Consider the following 14956-nt stretch of genomic DNA (forward strand, 5'->3'; position numbering starts at 1 on the left):
GAGTCTGGTCTAGAGCCAAGTTTCTCAGACTTTAACGCACACACAAATGACCTGAACAATCCTCTTGAAATGCAGGTTCTGCTCAGAAGATCTGGGGCTGGGCCCGAGATCTGCATTGCCAACTGTTCCCAGGTGCTGCTGCTGCTGCTGGTCTGTGGATCAGGCTGTGAGCAGCAAAGGTATAGAAGGGGGAAGTCAGAGACTAGCCGCTGGTCCAACGCTGGCAAACCCTGGCGACAGGACCCGGCCAAGTTACTTCTCACCTCTCTGGGACCTCTCGACATCCTCACCCACACATGGAGATGCCCTCACCTCTGCACCCACCACCCAGGGTGGCATGGTGATCGAAACACAGAGCGTGCCTGACAGCGTCTCATAAACCAGAAAACTCACAGGGGGCAGGCACTTCCTTGTCCACTGGTCCACAGCCCCTAGGATGTGGGTCTTCAAGGGGTCTCCAGCACAGTGCCTGGCACATAGTAGGTGCAGTGTAAAGCTAGGATATAGCCCAATTCCCCCACCCAGTCAGTGGGAAGGTGTCTGCCTGGTCAGTGGCCACAAGGTGCAGAGAAGCCCAGATCGGAGTGTTTCCCGCTAACAAGCTTCACCGGACCCTCTGTTTGGCCTGGGCATGCAGGCTGCTCCAGCCTGGCTCCCTCTGCTAGCTGCTACATAATCCCTTACTCGATCCTGGCCAGGGGTGGAAACTCACCCAAACAGCCGCCATCAGGTCTTCCCCAGATATAAGTAATGAAGGCTATGTCTTTTCCCTCTGGTCCCCCACGTGGGTTTTTTGGGACTAGCCGAGAACAGCGTGGCCCTCCCTGGGTTAGAGCTCCGACAGTACAATAGGTAACTAGTAAGTGTTCAATCAAAGCACCAAACACTTTCAGTGTTATTTAATTTAATCTTCACAACCATCTCAGGTTCCCATTTCACAGATAAGGAAACTAGAAGTTACCTACCACACCCAAACCATCCACTCAGTAAATAATCCAACTGAAATAAGCTTGCCAACTATTTTGCCATAGAAAACAATGTCAAGGGGGTCTATTATCAAGACCCCCAAAGCCAATGTCCAGACCGTGGGTTTAACAAGTTACAAGAACCAAATGCTCAGAACAATGGTTCTGGAATAGGTTCATCAGCATCTCCAGATGGCCCTGCTGACCACGAAAGTTTGTTCCTGTCACTGATTTACAGCTCCAGCCCTGGCAGGAAAGAGAGGCCACTGAGTCCAGCTTCCCACACAATGCAATGCCACATGGGAAGGCTGGTTTTGAGGCCTTTCTCCCACTGACCAACTATATTTGAGGCCCACTGGCTGAGAGAAGGAAAGAAGAAGGGAAGAAACTAAAGTGACAGGATGACATTATCCCTAACTTAGAGGCAAGGAAGCGATGCTCCGGGAAGCTAAGAAGTTTAGTCCAGAGCACAGAGATATAAAAGTAGAGGTGAGATTTGAACCCAGAGCCACCTGACTCTGAAGTCTGTGCCCTTTCCTCTGCCTCCCCAGATCTGTAATTACTGTTAAGAAAAGACTAGCAGGGCCCTGGGGCCCAGGAAAGAGCTAGGTGGGGCCCCAGAGCCTCCCCTGATCACTGCTGGCTGCTAGCATCATGGGAGACACAAGTACCTCACCTGAGGCCACAGAGAAAAGGCTTTCCCTTTTCATGAATCCTGCTCTTGGTGCCCAGCTCACCTGGACGACAACTGAACACAGGCAGGCCATGGAGGGAAATCAAGGGTCCTATGAACTCTCCAAGGGCACAGCTTCAGAGACGCTGCTGAGCCCGCTGAAGGCATCCTGGCACAGTCACAGAATAAGAAAGGTCAAGAGGCTGGAAGGGCCTCACGAGGCCAGCTGGCCCTGTTCCCTCTGGGCCTGTGGCTGGGCCTTGCATAATCTGCCTCACAATGGACTGGAGAAGCGTGAAGCCGAGTAGGACAGACTACGTGGTGGCCATCCAGGAGCCCCATCAGCTTTTATAGATACTATCAGGACCTCTCTGTTCCACCTACAGCCAACTTCTCCATGCTCAGTTCTCTGCAGAGGGGGAACATCTTCACTGAGACTCCCACTGACTGCTCTGAGCAGACAGCTCCTTGTGGGGGGGGAACATGTACACAAGCCCTTCCCCAGAGGGTCTCGTCACTGCTGCTGTTTTGTGGGCTCTCTCTGGCTGACACCCTGTAAATCACAGTTTCCATCAACATCTAATGCATTCTCTCCCACACCAAGTGCTTAGTAAATGTTGGCTGTGACTGATAATGATGGTGTGAAGGGTCTGACTCAGGCAGAGCATTGAGGAAGAAACAGCTTTCTGGTTCTCTTAGCATAAAACAGCAAAGTAGGGGCTTCCTCACTAAGGCACAATTAGAATTCTAGTGGCGAGGTTCATTCATTCAGTACGTGTGAGCATCTACTTTATTGAGCACCTACTAAGTGCCAGGCACTATGTGGGGATTTGGCACTCTACAAAACAAACACCAGTCCCTGATTTCACAGAGCTTACATTCTAGTGGAAGTGATAGACATAATATAGCGATAGGTACTGATAAATGTTCCAAAAAAAGAAAAAGGAAGGCAAGAAAATAAAGAGTGTTAGGGAATGCTATTTGAGATGGGATGGCCAGAGAAGGCATACCAGGCAGAGAGAACAGCAAGTGCAAAGGCCCTGAGGTGGGAATGTGCTGGGGCCCAAAAAACAACGATATAAAATGAAGGGTTGTTAGGTGAAACTAGAGTAGCAGGCAGGGGCTGGATTATACCAGTCATAGTGAGGACTCTGGATTTCACTCTAAGCACCATGGGAAGCCGTCGGAGGACTTGAGCACAGCAGTGACAACATCTGATCTGCATGGTTTGGGGACTAGAATAACTGATCCCCAGCAGGCAAGTTCCAGGAAAACCTAGGTACATTAAAAAAAACGAAGTACGTAGAAAGTAACTTGTTTTGAAAATATTATTGTCTTAGCCTACTCAGGCTCTCATATCAAAATACCAGTCTTGGGTGGCTTAAACAACAGAAATTTATTTTCTCACAGTTTTAGAGGCTAGGAAGTCCAAGATTAAGGTGCCAGCTGATCCAGTTTCTGGTGAGACCTCTCTCTCTGCCTGGCAGATGGCCACCTTCTCACTGGGTCCCTACAAAGCCTTGCCTCAGTGCATGTGCTTGATGGAGAGAAAGAATAACCTCTCTGGTATCTCTCCTTAAAAGACGCTAATCCTATTGGATCAGGGCTCCATCCTTATGACCTCATTTCACCTTATTAATTCCGAAAGTCCCTATTTCCAAATACAGCTACATTGGGGGTTAGGGCTTAAATATATATTTGTAGGGGGACACAATTTAGTCCATAGCAATTATACTCCTAAAAATTTTGATGAAAAAACAATACCTTCCTGCTCAGAGGGACTGATGGAGAAAATCAATGGTCAAGTCAGAGTCAGCCACTCTGAAGAGAAAGGAAGCAGATCACCCCAACATCCCCAGGGCAACGTTTCTCCACCCTGGAGTGATCCTGATTCAGAAGCACTGGGTGGGGCCCACGACAGTGCACTTAATAAGCACTCTCAATGGACTGATAGGCGGTGGATGAACACAGACATTGTCATCAATACAGAAAAGATACAGAACACTCCCATGACATTGCCCTTTTACAGCCACCCCTACTGCCCCCGACAACCACTAAGCTGGTCCCTCTTTCTATAATTTTGTCATTTCACTTCTTGCTTTCTTTCTGCACTTTCAGACCCCACAGCACTGCTGTTGGACACTGGCTGACTCGCATCCGCTTGTGGTCAGCCTCAGGTCTGGCCTCCCCTCCCTCCTGAGTCATATTGTTGGATCTTGGCCCTTAAATGACATTCTGATTTTTTTAGGACCTTCTTTCTAATTCATCCAGGGTATTTCATATTTATCTCCACCTTCCTAAGGGGGTGGCACCTACCTATGCAAAGACTATGGGCTTTGAATACTGTCTCCATTTATCTGAGCCTCTGTTTCCTCTTCTATACAATGGGGTCAGTAATACCAACTTTGCCAGATTAAATGACACAATGAGGTGACTTTGCACAGTACCTAGCATATGCAGGCATTCAATGCCTGGTAGCTGGGAGAGGTAACGACACATAACTTAGGACCACCTACCAATCTTAGCCAGTCTGCAACATAAAAATAGCAACTAAACTAAACACCATCTCCTGATGGGATTAAAGTCAGAAAGGGAATCTGATCCTAGAGGTGAAATCCCATAGTTTGTTCATAATAGCTGGCAACTGGACTAAATTATCAGTTCTCAAGAAGGGTGTCCAGTGCCCTGGCCAGGTGGCTCAGTTGACTGGAGCATCGTCCTGTACACCAAAAGGTTGCGAATTCAATCCCTGGAGTCAACTAATAGATGTTTCTCTCTTTTTCTCTCTCTCCCTTTCTCTCTCTCTCTCTCTTCCTCTTTCTCTCTAAAAAAAAAAAAAATCAATAAAAACATATCCTTGGGCAAGGATTAATAAAAAGGGTGTCAAGCATTTGGGGAGGGCCCAGGAATGGGTCATCAGAAATTTGCCAATCACCAATATTCATCACACAACTTGCTGTGTGCCCTTGTCAAGTTTCTCTACCTCTCTGGGCCTCTACTTCTTGGTCAGTCACAGGGGGAGCGAGCCCCAACCTGCAGTTTCCTCACCTGTGCTTCAGAGTCCACAGAGGAGAGAAGGTAGAGCCCTACAAAGGTCTCTGGCCTCTTCCTCCCCTCACCCGCCAACCCAAAGCAGCCTTGTGATTGGTTCTACATATCAAGAGTCCAAAAGGATTTTCCTTTGAAGAAGCTCTGGTCATTCAAAAACTCTTGAGACCACATCCTGATCACTACTGAGATTCCTCGGGCTCGAAAGGTTTGTGATCCCGGGGCTCACTCTTGTGTGCAAACAGTCTGGGCTCTATGCTATGGGCACTGCTATGGCACCTCCTTCCTGACTTGCCCATAGGAGCATTCGAGGATATGGAACTAGAGAATCGGAGGCCCAGGGCACGAGCACTGGCAGCAGGGTGGTGGGGACGCTGTGTGTGTGCAAACCCATAAGTGAGGGCGCCGACTCAGCCGACTATGGATACATTCGGGGTGAGAGGGCCCGAGTGGGTTGCAGCATGGCCGACTGCGACACACAGTTCCAGCCGAGGATCGCCAGTGGCACCCTTCTCCTAACCAAGGTGGGAAAGGGAGCAACAGTCCACCCTGCTCAGCCTCATAAAGCTCCGGTGACCACCCCAGGTGCATTCTCTGCCCAAACTGGAAACATTCACCCCATTCTCTTATTTCCACCTTGGGAAGGCCAGAGCTGCACTGTCACCTGTGACTATTTAAATTAAGTACAACTTAAAATCTAGCTCCCCAGCTGCACTAGCCAATGTCAAGTGTGGCCCCCTAGGTGGACAGCACAGCTCCAGAGCACTTCCATCACCACAGAGAGTTCGACTGCACAGTGCCACTTAGAATTGTTCAGGAGACCTGAGTCCAGCCCTCTCCACACCTCCGACTATGAATTAGCTCACCAGGGTCCCCACGTCATTTTCACTTCCTCCTAAAGGGCCTAGACTGCGGCAAATGGTGCCCCTCCCTCCAAAGTTCATGTCCATCCAGACCTCACACGATGGCCTTATTTGGAAATAGGGTCTCCACAGATATAATTAATCAAGATGAGGTCATACTGGAGTAGGGTAGGCACCAAATCCAGCACGACTGGTGTCCTTATAAGAAGAGGAGACACAGAAACTCACACAGGGTGAAGGCCATGTGATGACAGAGGCAGGACTGCAGTGACACATTTACATGCCAAGGAATGCCAAGCACGGCTGGCAGTCACCAGAAGCTAGGAAAAGGTGAGAAAGGATTTTCCCCCAGAGCCTTTGGCAGGGGCATGGCCCTAACAACACCTCAATCTCAGACTTTTTGTCTCCAGAACTGTGAAAGAATAAATTTGTTGTTTAAAGCCATCCAGTTTGTGGTAAATTGTCACAGCAGCCCTTGGAACCTACAGGGGACCCAAAAGGAAACCCCCACATTCTCATACAACTCCCTCCCTCCTTCTCTCCCAGACATCTCAGGCCTCATGGGACCCTTCAAATATTAACCTCTAGACATGGACACCCACCAAGCTGATCAGATTCCTCAGATCCCAGAATGAGAGAACCCAGAGGAGGCCTGGCACTGGAGGGTGCAGGACACTGGGCTGGTGGGGCTGCCCAGGAAGGTGCCAGACTCCGGAGACTCCCAAAGAGCCTGCAAATGCCACAACTTACTCTCTATTCAACCCTAAAACAGTATCAGAAGGTTCCCAGAAAGCAGCAAGCCCCAGGCCATTCAGTCAGCGGTCAAACAGTGGAGCCTGATAGCTTACTTTATTAACCAGCTAGATCAAAAAGCTGTTATAGTCTCTGTCCGGTAATAAAATGCAGGAAGGAGCTGAATCACCCACCTATTAGCATGGTGCTGGCGCAGCTAATAGATGTGGCCTGGCTGAGCCCAGGCCAGACCACAACAAAGCCAGCCAGTGTTTTCACCTACAACCCTGCCACCTCCTCTGCCCAGTCCGGCACCACACAGGGCACCTGCCCACATCCACCTGCCCAGGATGAAGGCTGCATCAGAATCTGCCTGTGGCTCACTTTGTAAATACACCCAGAGTATCCCTCTCAACATTCCCACCCAGCTCCTCCAGGACCTGGCCATGACCCCAAACAAGAACAAAGAAACCAAACGTCAGAAATCCAGTTTATTGAATCGATTCTTTAAGGAAGCAGCCAGTACCTAGTTTTTACAATATTTCATAAACAGGTGCAAAGCCCCCCAGATCCAAATGCTGCACAGCACTGAGAAGCCAGCCCTGAACCAGCATCCCCTCTGACTGCCCAGAGCCTGGAAACACCCTATTTTTTGCCCTGCACCCCACCTTCTCACTGTTCCTCAGGCACTTCCTCCTGCTGCTTTAAAATGGGAAAGAAGAGCATAGCTGTAGGACAGGCATAAAATCGCTACCTCCCTTCAGGCAGCTTAAAGCCGGGCCACTCCGAACGGGCCACTCTGAACCTCGGTGTCTTCACGTGAAAATGATGACTCCAATGGGAGCTTTGTTCTAGGACCTAGTGAGGTAAGTATCTCAAGTGCTTAAGAGTTTGGTACGTCAGAGATGCTCCATTAATGTTACTTGTTCATGATTTTGACAAATAATGTGCCTAGCAGGTAGTAAGTACTCAACACCTAACAAAACCAAGCTCCAAATGCAATAAAAGTCATTATGAAAAGTTTATGGGAACAGATTCAACTCTACAACCATCCAAATTACATCCCTCAGAAAAGACTGAGCCTGAGTCTCCCACTAATGTGCAAAGCAGGACCCAGAAAGCTCCTCAAAGCCACGTGGACCCAGGCTCAGCAGCTCAGTCCCTGCTGCGCCGTCGCTGGCTCCTGATTTATCACCGCACTAGGCCTGAACTCTTCGACCAGGTCTGCTCCATTATGTTCCATTACTTCAGGCCACACTCGCAGGCAGCCTCTGGGGCTTCATCTGCTTCCATCAGGAAGTCTTGCTGGGAAGAGTTCCATGCACCCTGGTGATAATGTGATTTAGACACGCAGCATTCAGGGCCACTGAGAATCCTGATGAAGGAACCCAGCATGAGTTCATTCTCCTTCCCAAGAGAAGACAGCAGGAAGAAGGAACAGGGAGAGGCATCCCTGCTTGTCCCTTCCAAAGACGGTGACGTTCCTTCTCATTTGCTACTGCAACCTGCCAATCAGGGGGTGCTTTCAGCCCCACCCTTCTTGCCAGACTGTGAGGTAGGCACTAAGGCCACCAGCCTCTTCTTGGCCTGCGATCAGATCTACACCTGGGATCTGTCCACCTGGCGCTGACCTGCGTGACCTCAGATCCGATCTCCGTAGCTTTCCAGCATGGGCGTTTGGTGTACAGAAGGGTTTTTATTTCACGTGAAGGCTTATTCTTACACTCAGAAGCAATTTACCCTGGAAATTGGTGCCATGAAGATAGGAATGAAGGATGCCCGCATTCAGCTACAGGCCAGTCCTCCGCCCTCCCTGACAAACCACCTCCACTTCCTCCCAGAGCAGAGATCCAGGGAGTGGGCGCACCCGGCACGCAGCGAGGCCTGAATTTCACGGCATATGTGCCTTTCCAGATGACTGCATGGATACGCTCCATAACACGCTGTTAAGTGATAATTAGCGATAGACTTGTATGAATATTCCAAATAAAATGTCTCTCCACACAGCTGATGGAGACAAAGGGCAGCACACAAAATGTAAAAAGTAACGCAGGGATTTTACATATATATCTGCACATTGGGAATTCATCAGAAGTTGGTTTCAACAAAGTGAACATCTTGGGATCCATTTTCAGTGGAAGGTACGTGAGCATGTGTATTTCTCCCACAGTGCAGAGGGAATACAATCCACCCCGTCACAAAAAAGCAGAACTCCAGGAAGGCAAGAGAAACCCAGTTCTGGAGGGCACTCTTCTGTTGCCCTGTTTAACAGCAGCTAAGGGTACTAAAGATGGGCTGTGTAAGAAACAAAACAGAGGAAACGCCGAGGAACAGGCATACTACAGCCAGGGTGACTCACACTTTGAGTGAAAGAGAAAAGGCTTTTATTCATGCTTCACATTTTCCCCCTAAATGAAACTGCTGAAGGCTCCAGCTCTGCCCCCACAACCTTTCACACACATTCCCATTTTTAAATTCACAGTGATTTTGCTCCACATGGAACAACGGTGATGCCAATGACACGCTCCCTCTCCTCCCCACCGCCTCATTCACCAGGGCAGATAAAAGACTCTAGGCATCCACACTGATGATAGTAAGGAAGAGAGGGAACCTCTGAAGCCAAAAGAACAAAAGAAAGGGCCCCAGCCCCCGGCACGGCCACGGGCACTGCAGACCACGGTGGGTGGAGAACCAGTACAGCTCAGGGGCAGGGAGAAAACCAGCCCTCCAGGCTTAAAGAGAACAAGGAGAGGAACGCAGTCAGCAATGTCGCCGTGTCTCCTCTGTCATCATCATGGGTTCTGCGCTTACTCAGATGGAATATCCTGTTTGAGGGGTGAAGCTGAGCTCTAGCTCAGGAGGAAAATCGGCGGCACCGTGAGTCCTCGCAGGCATGAGCCCCGCTGCCTGCCCACAGTCCTACCAGACACCACCTGGCACCACTTCCTAGAACAGTCCTAAAGCCATCTCTACACTCCCTTCAATTTCTAAGTGAGGAAACCGAAGACCAGAGATGTCAATAACGTGCCCAATACAAAAGCTTGAAAACGAGTGGTAGGATTGGTTTCAGATCTAGGAGCACTGAGTTTCAATCTTGTTTTCTTTTAATCAAAATGATGTTACTCCCTTCTTTCGTTCGTTGGACTAATTTAACATCCAAACCACAGAATTATCTTGGAAAGAGCAAAACTAAACATTGAAAGCAAAAGTTTTGAGAAAGGAAAAACTACCGTCTAGTCCAGGATGATCTCACCCCGTGGACAGACCCACCAGCCTGACCCTGGCTCCCTCAGGACACTCATCAGTGCAGAGGGCACCAGGAGAGCCTGGGGTGGGGGGTGGGGGTGGGGGTGGGGGGCCGCTGGCAGCCTCCAGCACTCACACCTCAGCTGCAGGCCTTCCCGCTGCCTCTTCCCTCTGCAGGTGCTCCTGCCCCAGATGCCCAGGGATATCTTCAGGGCTCGCCCTCTCACCTCCTTCAAGTCTGTAACCATATACCCCCTTCTCCACGAAGCCCACACTGACTACTTTCTTTAAAATTGTTCCCTGAGATTCCCCGCCTCCTGCACCCTACTTAATTTTTTTCCATAGCACTTATCACATTCTCATAGACTATTATTTTTTTATCTACCACCTTCCTTTTGAAAGAATATACATGAGGACAAGGAGGAATTTTATCTTTTTGGTTAACTCTGGATTCTCCTGGGTCTAGAATAGTAACTGGCACATAATAGGTACTCAATAAATACTGATTGAATAAATGAATGAATGAATAATTGCTCTGTTCTTTTGCATCTCTTCCCTTCACTCTCTCCCTCAGCAATAACCACCTACTTCACACACACACACACACACACACACACACACACACACACACACACAGCTTTCTGACCTTTTCTCTCTTCTTCTCCACCTGTACCCCAAGCCTACCACTAAGATCAACAAGGATGGTTTAGGCTAATTTTAGAAATTCACTAATAATATCGCCAAGTCCTCCATTAAACACTCATATTTTATATACATATATAGTTTTATATGCATGAAAAAAATATGGAAGGATGCACAAGAAACTGATATAACTGGGCATGTCCAGGGACCCAGGTGGCTGAGCCATAGACTTTTCACTCTCTGTGCTTTTATATTATTTGATTTAAAAAAAAAAAAATCTTTATTGACTTCAGAGAGAGGAAGTGAAAGGGAGAGAGAGAGATAGAAACATCAATGATGAGAGTCATTGATCAGCTGCCTCCTGCACGCCCCCGACTAGGGATCAAGCCCGCAACCCGGGCGTGTGCCCTGACCGGGAATCGAACCACTATCTCCTGGATCCTAGGTCGATGCTCAACCACTGAGCCATGCTCGGCCGGGCTATTATTTGATTTTGAACTATATAAATAAAATTAACTATTAAACATGTTTAACTAAAAGTAAACACTGGAAAAACTAACATACTCCTCCACTCTTGTCCTCAACACCATCTTAGTACAAATTTTTCTGGGTGAAGGTCACTAAAATGTTATCAGCCCTGGGTTAGGATGGTGAGACAGGATGACAGTTCTCCTTTTCTGTAGTTCCCACATTTTCTTAATGAGATTGTTATTTTTATAAAAATGAAATAATTGAAAAAGTCTCCATCAAGCAGAAGGATATGAATTAATGCAAGTTTCCCCACATACATAAAACATTGAGACTTTGTTTCAAGTCATAAATCCCTTTACCTTTAATTTTTCTCACTCCCACTTGGATTTCACATGTAACAGATTTCCAAATAAGTCGTATAAGATGGTGCCAGGGTGCCTGGAGGTAGGTGCAAGTGAAGGGCACAGGCAATGCCTTCAGGGAGGTTGTATCCAGTGAGGATGACCACAAGCAAGCAGTCTTACTGCTTAAAGGACACCCTAAAATGACAGCTGAGATGAATGGGCCAGTGTGATTTTCATGGTTTTCCTTTGGGATTTTCAGATTGGTCCAAATTTTCTGCCCTGAGATGTATAATTGAACTTGCTCCACTATGGAGTAAATGTGGGTTATTAGTCACTGACCTTCTCTGGGCTATGATATTCCTGAGGATGGAGCCCCTGTTTAATTCATCTTTGTCTTCTCAGCCTCCAGCTTGGCACCTTGCAACAGTTGCTGCTCCATAAATGGGTTATGAATGAAAGCATAACTATTTCCCAGTATCCCACGAGGAATCCCAAGGTACACCCCAATTCCAAACTCAGACACCACCACTCCCGCACTCACCATCTGCTCAATTCCATCGTCATTCACAGCCATGCTCTGTTCTGGGCAAGGGAAGGAGGCCAAGTTACCCAGGCATGGATGTATGAGGCCATCTAAGGAAAGGCATGTGCAGCCTTCCCAGAGGCCCAGTCTCCAATACATTGGGGCACAAAGCAGTTAATGCTCGCTCCACGCTGGGAGGTCTTTGTAACCTTCACTAACTGTCCTTTGATCTCCTTCTGGAGAATTACCTCAAGGAAATAATGGTATGAAGATTAAAGTAGAACCATGGTCATTCATGCTGCTTAAAACAGAGAAAAGTTGGAAACAACCTAAACATCCAGCCACATATGATTAGATAAGTAAATGATCGTTCATCTCTATAACTGAGTACAGTGCTCTTACACTACAGGGGCTGTAGACTCACATAACTAACTCATGGGGGGGGGGAAGGGGAAGGGGGTGCATTGTTTGAGCCGTATCCATGTGGCTTTATTCCCTTATCCTAAATGATTTAGCACCCTCATTTTTTGTAAACTACAGTGGCCTCAGTTTTCTCTTCTGTAATGAAAGGTATTACTTGATCATTAAAAAAAAAAAAAAAGCTTGTTGATATAGAAAAGCTGTTCATGACATTAAATGGCAATGAGTGTTATCAGAGAATACATGTGGTACTGTGACATTACAGTTACATATATATGTATATGTGATACTATAGCCTACATTACAGCTACCTACATACGTATATGTGACACTATAGCCTAGAAAGGGATCTGGAAGGCTCTTCAACAGTCTCAATGGTCATCTTTGGGGTAAGTAGGATTAGGGGATGGTTTTTTCCTCTATTTGTCTATCCTTCCAATGTTTTTATCATAAGCATGTGCTACTTGACAATAACAAAAATAACCACCAAAGTTACTTTGAATTGAAGAAAGAAAAGAACTACTCCCCTGGATTAGGATAGACACTAAAAGGTGAGAGTGAGAGTTGTGAGGGTAAAACCAGATGGAGCACCTAGAGAAGGCCGGCCTCCTCTAGCACTGCTTTCTCCCAGGGAGGGAGCTGGGCTCCAGTCGCCTCCAAATTTACAAAGACAAACTCTCACACATCCAGCCAAAGCACATCTGCCAGACACGGGGTCCCCACCAGGAGAGCCAGAGTCGCCACTGTGTGAGTCTCACCTGGGACAAGACAGGGGAGGGGAGAGAGGCACCAGGGAGCCGATGGGAGGAGACACACTGACCAGGCCAGGAAGCACCTGCCAGAGGAGATCCCGTTCACAAATGAAACAGGTGTGGCATGAACTTGGCAACTTCTGAAACACAGAAATGCCTAGAGGTGCTTCTAATCTAAAAAGACCCAGTTTCAGGTAAGACTCTTTAATCCAGAGCTCGAGGGAGAAAACGTTAACATTTTCTCATAGAGAAGGTTCACCAGAACGCCCAGGGCTGAAGTGAGAACAGCCTGCTGAAGGGTGGATATGAGATCTTCACAGTCCATGAGGAATGGCATAGGAGCTAAGAGAATCCAACGCAGGAGGGAAGGTCTCTTCTCGCTTTATCCACTGGTAAAACTGGTCATAACTCAACAGACAATTTTTTATGGGTAACTAAAAAACGTATGGACTCGTGCTGCTTCCGCTTCTCTGGTCTTTGTTCCAGCATTTGCAACTGCAAAGTGAGAAAGGCCCCTGCGTGTGCTCCATTGAGTGGGTCCTGGACAGACAGCTCGGGAACTGCTTGGGTGGCTCTTGCTCATTGCTGGTATCTGCGAACAGGGAGAGCGCTTATCACAATGGGCCCCAACCATCTTCTGCTTTCATCACACCAACAAAGGACAGAAATGAGACAGGAGCTGGAGTGGGCAATGGGAGGGACACAGCAGGAGCTTGGGGAGGGAGGCGGTACCAGAGGTTAGCAAGAGTAGCAGGGCCCATAGAATAGCAGGAGGAAGGGAGGACCCAGGGATGGAGTGAAGTGGTCAGAGAGAAAGAATTCAGAAAGAGAGGCAGAAGGTATGAGCAGGGCGGCAAGGCCAGCTTGGGCTGAAGTGCTCACACTCCTCGCCATGGCCCGTTGCCTCCTGCTTTACCATCTGCCTCCTTTCTCTGCCTTCTGGCCCAGTGGGGGTCATCCCAGTCCCACCTCCCAATTCCTACCTACTACTGGCCCTCCTCTAGGCCCTACCAGAGAAACAGACTTACCGCCACCATTCTCTGGCCTGCAAGTGTCCAGTTCCAGCCGTCCTCAGGGCTCCTGCCGGCAGGGGAACAACACTTCAGGTGTTGGTTTCCTCGGTATTGTGATCTGTGCTTTCAGAATCTCCTTTCTTCCCATTCTTCAGAAAGATGTCACGACGTTTTGTCCCTCGACTGGACAAGATCCAGCAGGAGTAGGCAACGAAGGGCCAAATCCGAGACACCAGACTGAGAGGGACAGGAAGGGGAAACGGGACAGTCCTGGGTGATCTGGGCCATCTGGTCACCTCATTCTAGTTCTATGAGTGGACATTCAGACAAGGAGACCAAACTGAATCAGAACTGAATTCAGTGCACAGCAGAGTCACTGGATTACTTTCTACTTGGGACCTGAGACCTTTTGTCACCACAAATCTTCAAAACACAGGTGCAAGCAGATCTATCTACCAAAGATTTATAAACCAGGACAGCTTCAGACTTTAAAAATGTGTGAACACAAACCATAATCAACAACCTGCTCCACTTAAATCAGCCTCCACGAAGCACATCCATTGTGTCCTACGCCTAGGCTCCCTCAAGGATGAGTGTGTCCCCTTGCTAACACCTCCTCTAAGCAGGTGCTTGCCTGGAATAATGGACAAGACATGATGCCAACCAGAGAGCTTGGGCCTGATCCCAGCAGGAACCAGGAGCTTGCCTTCTGCTTTATGGCCACAGGACTGTTCGCCAAGCCACACTGGATAAACATCTTACAAACACGACCATTTCCTGTGGCCACAAGAATGACTGAAGTGTAAGAATCGCCACTGGCAGCCCCAAATATTAAAGCACATACTCTACACCAGTGTTCTCCAAAGTTAGTGTGCAGATCATCTGGAGGCCGTGTTCAAAGGGATTTGGGGTTTATATCCCAGGGTTTCTGATTCAGTTGGTCTGGGTCATAGAGGCTGAGAATTATTTGCATTTCTAACAAGTTCCCAGTTGCTGCTGCTGCCACCTCTGGTCCAAGGACTACATGTGGGAACCACTGGTCCACACCAAGAGAGTTAATAGCACACCTGTTATCTATTAAGGAACCGCCACCGCTATGAATGGCTCACTTTCACTCAGCGCTCCGGCCTCACCCAGAGCAGGAGGCACAGAAAAGGCTGCAACACAAAGAAAACTGTTGATAAATCCATTCATTCTAAGGCTTAAAAGAAAAAAAAGCACCTAATCCAAGCAGACTTCACTCCCACCTCCTGCCAATTACTCT

Source organism: Miniopterus natalensis, chromosome 9, assembly GCF_054644295.1.
Source record: "Miniopterus natalensis isolate mMinNat1 chromosome 9, mMinNat1.hap1, whole genome shotgun sequence".
Taxonomy (NCBI): Eukaryota; Metazoa; Chordata; class Mammalia; order Chiroptera; family Miniopteridae; genus Miniopterus; species Miniopterus natalensis.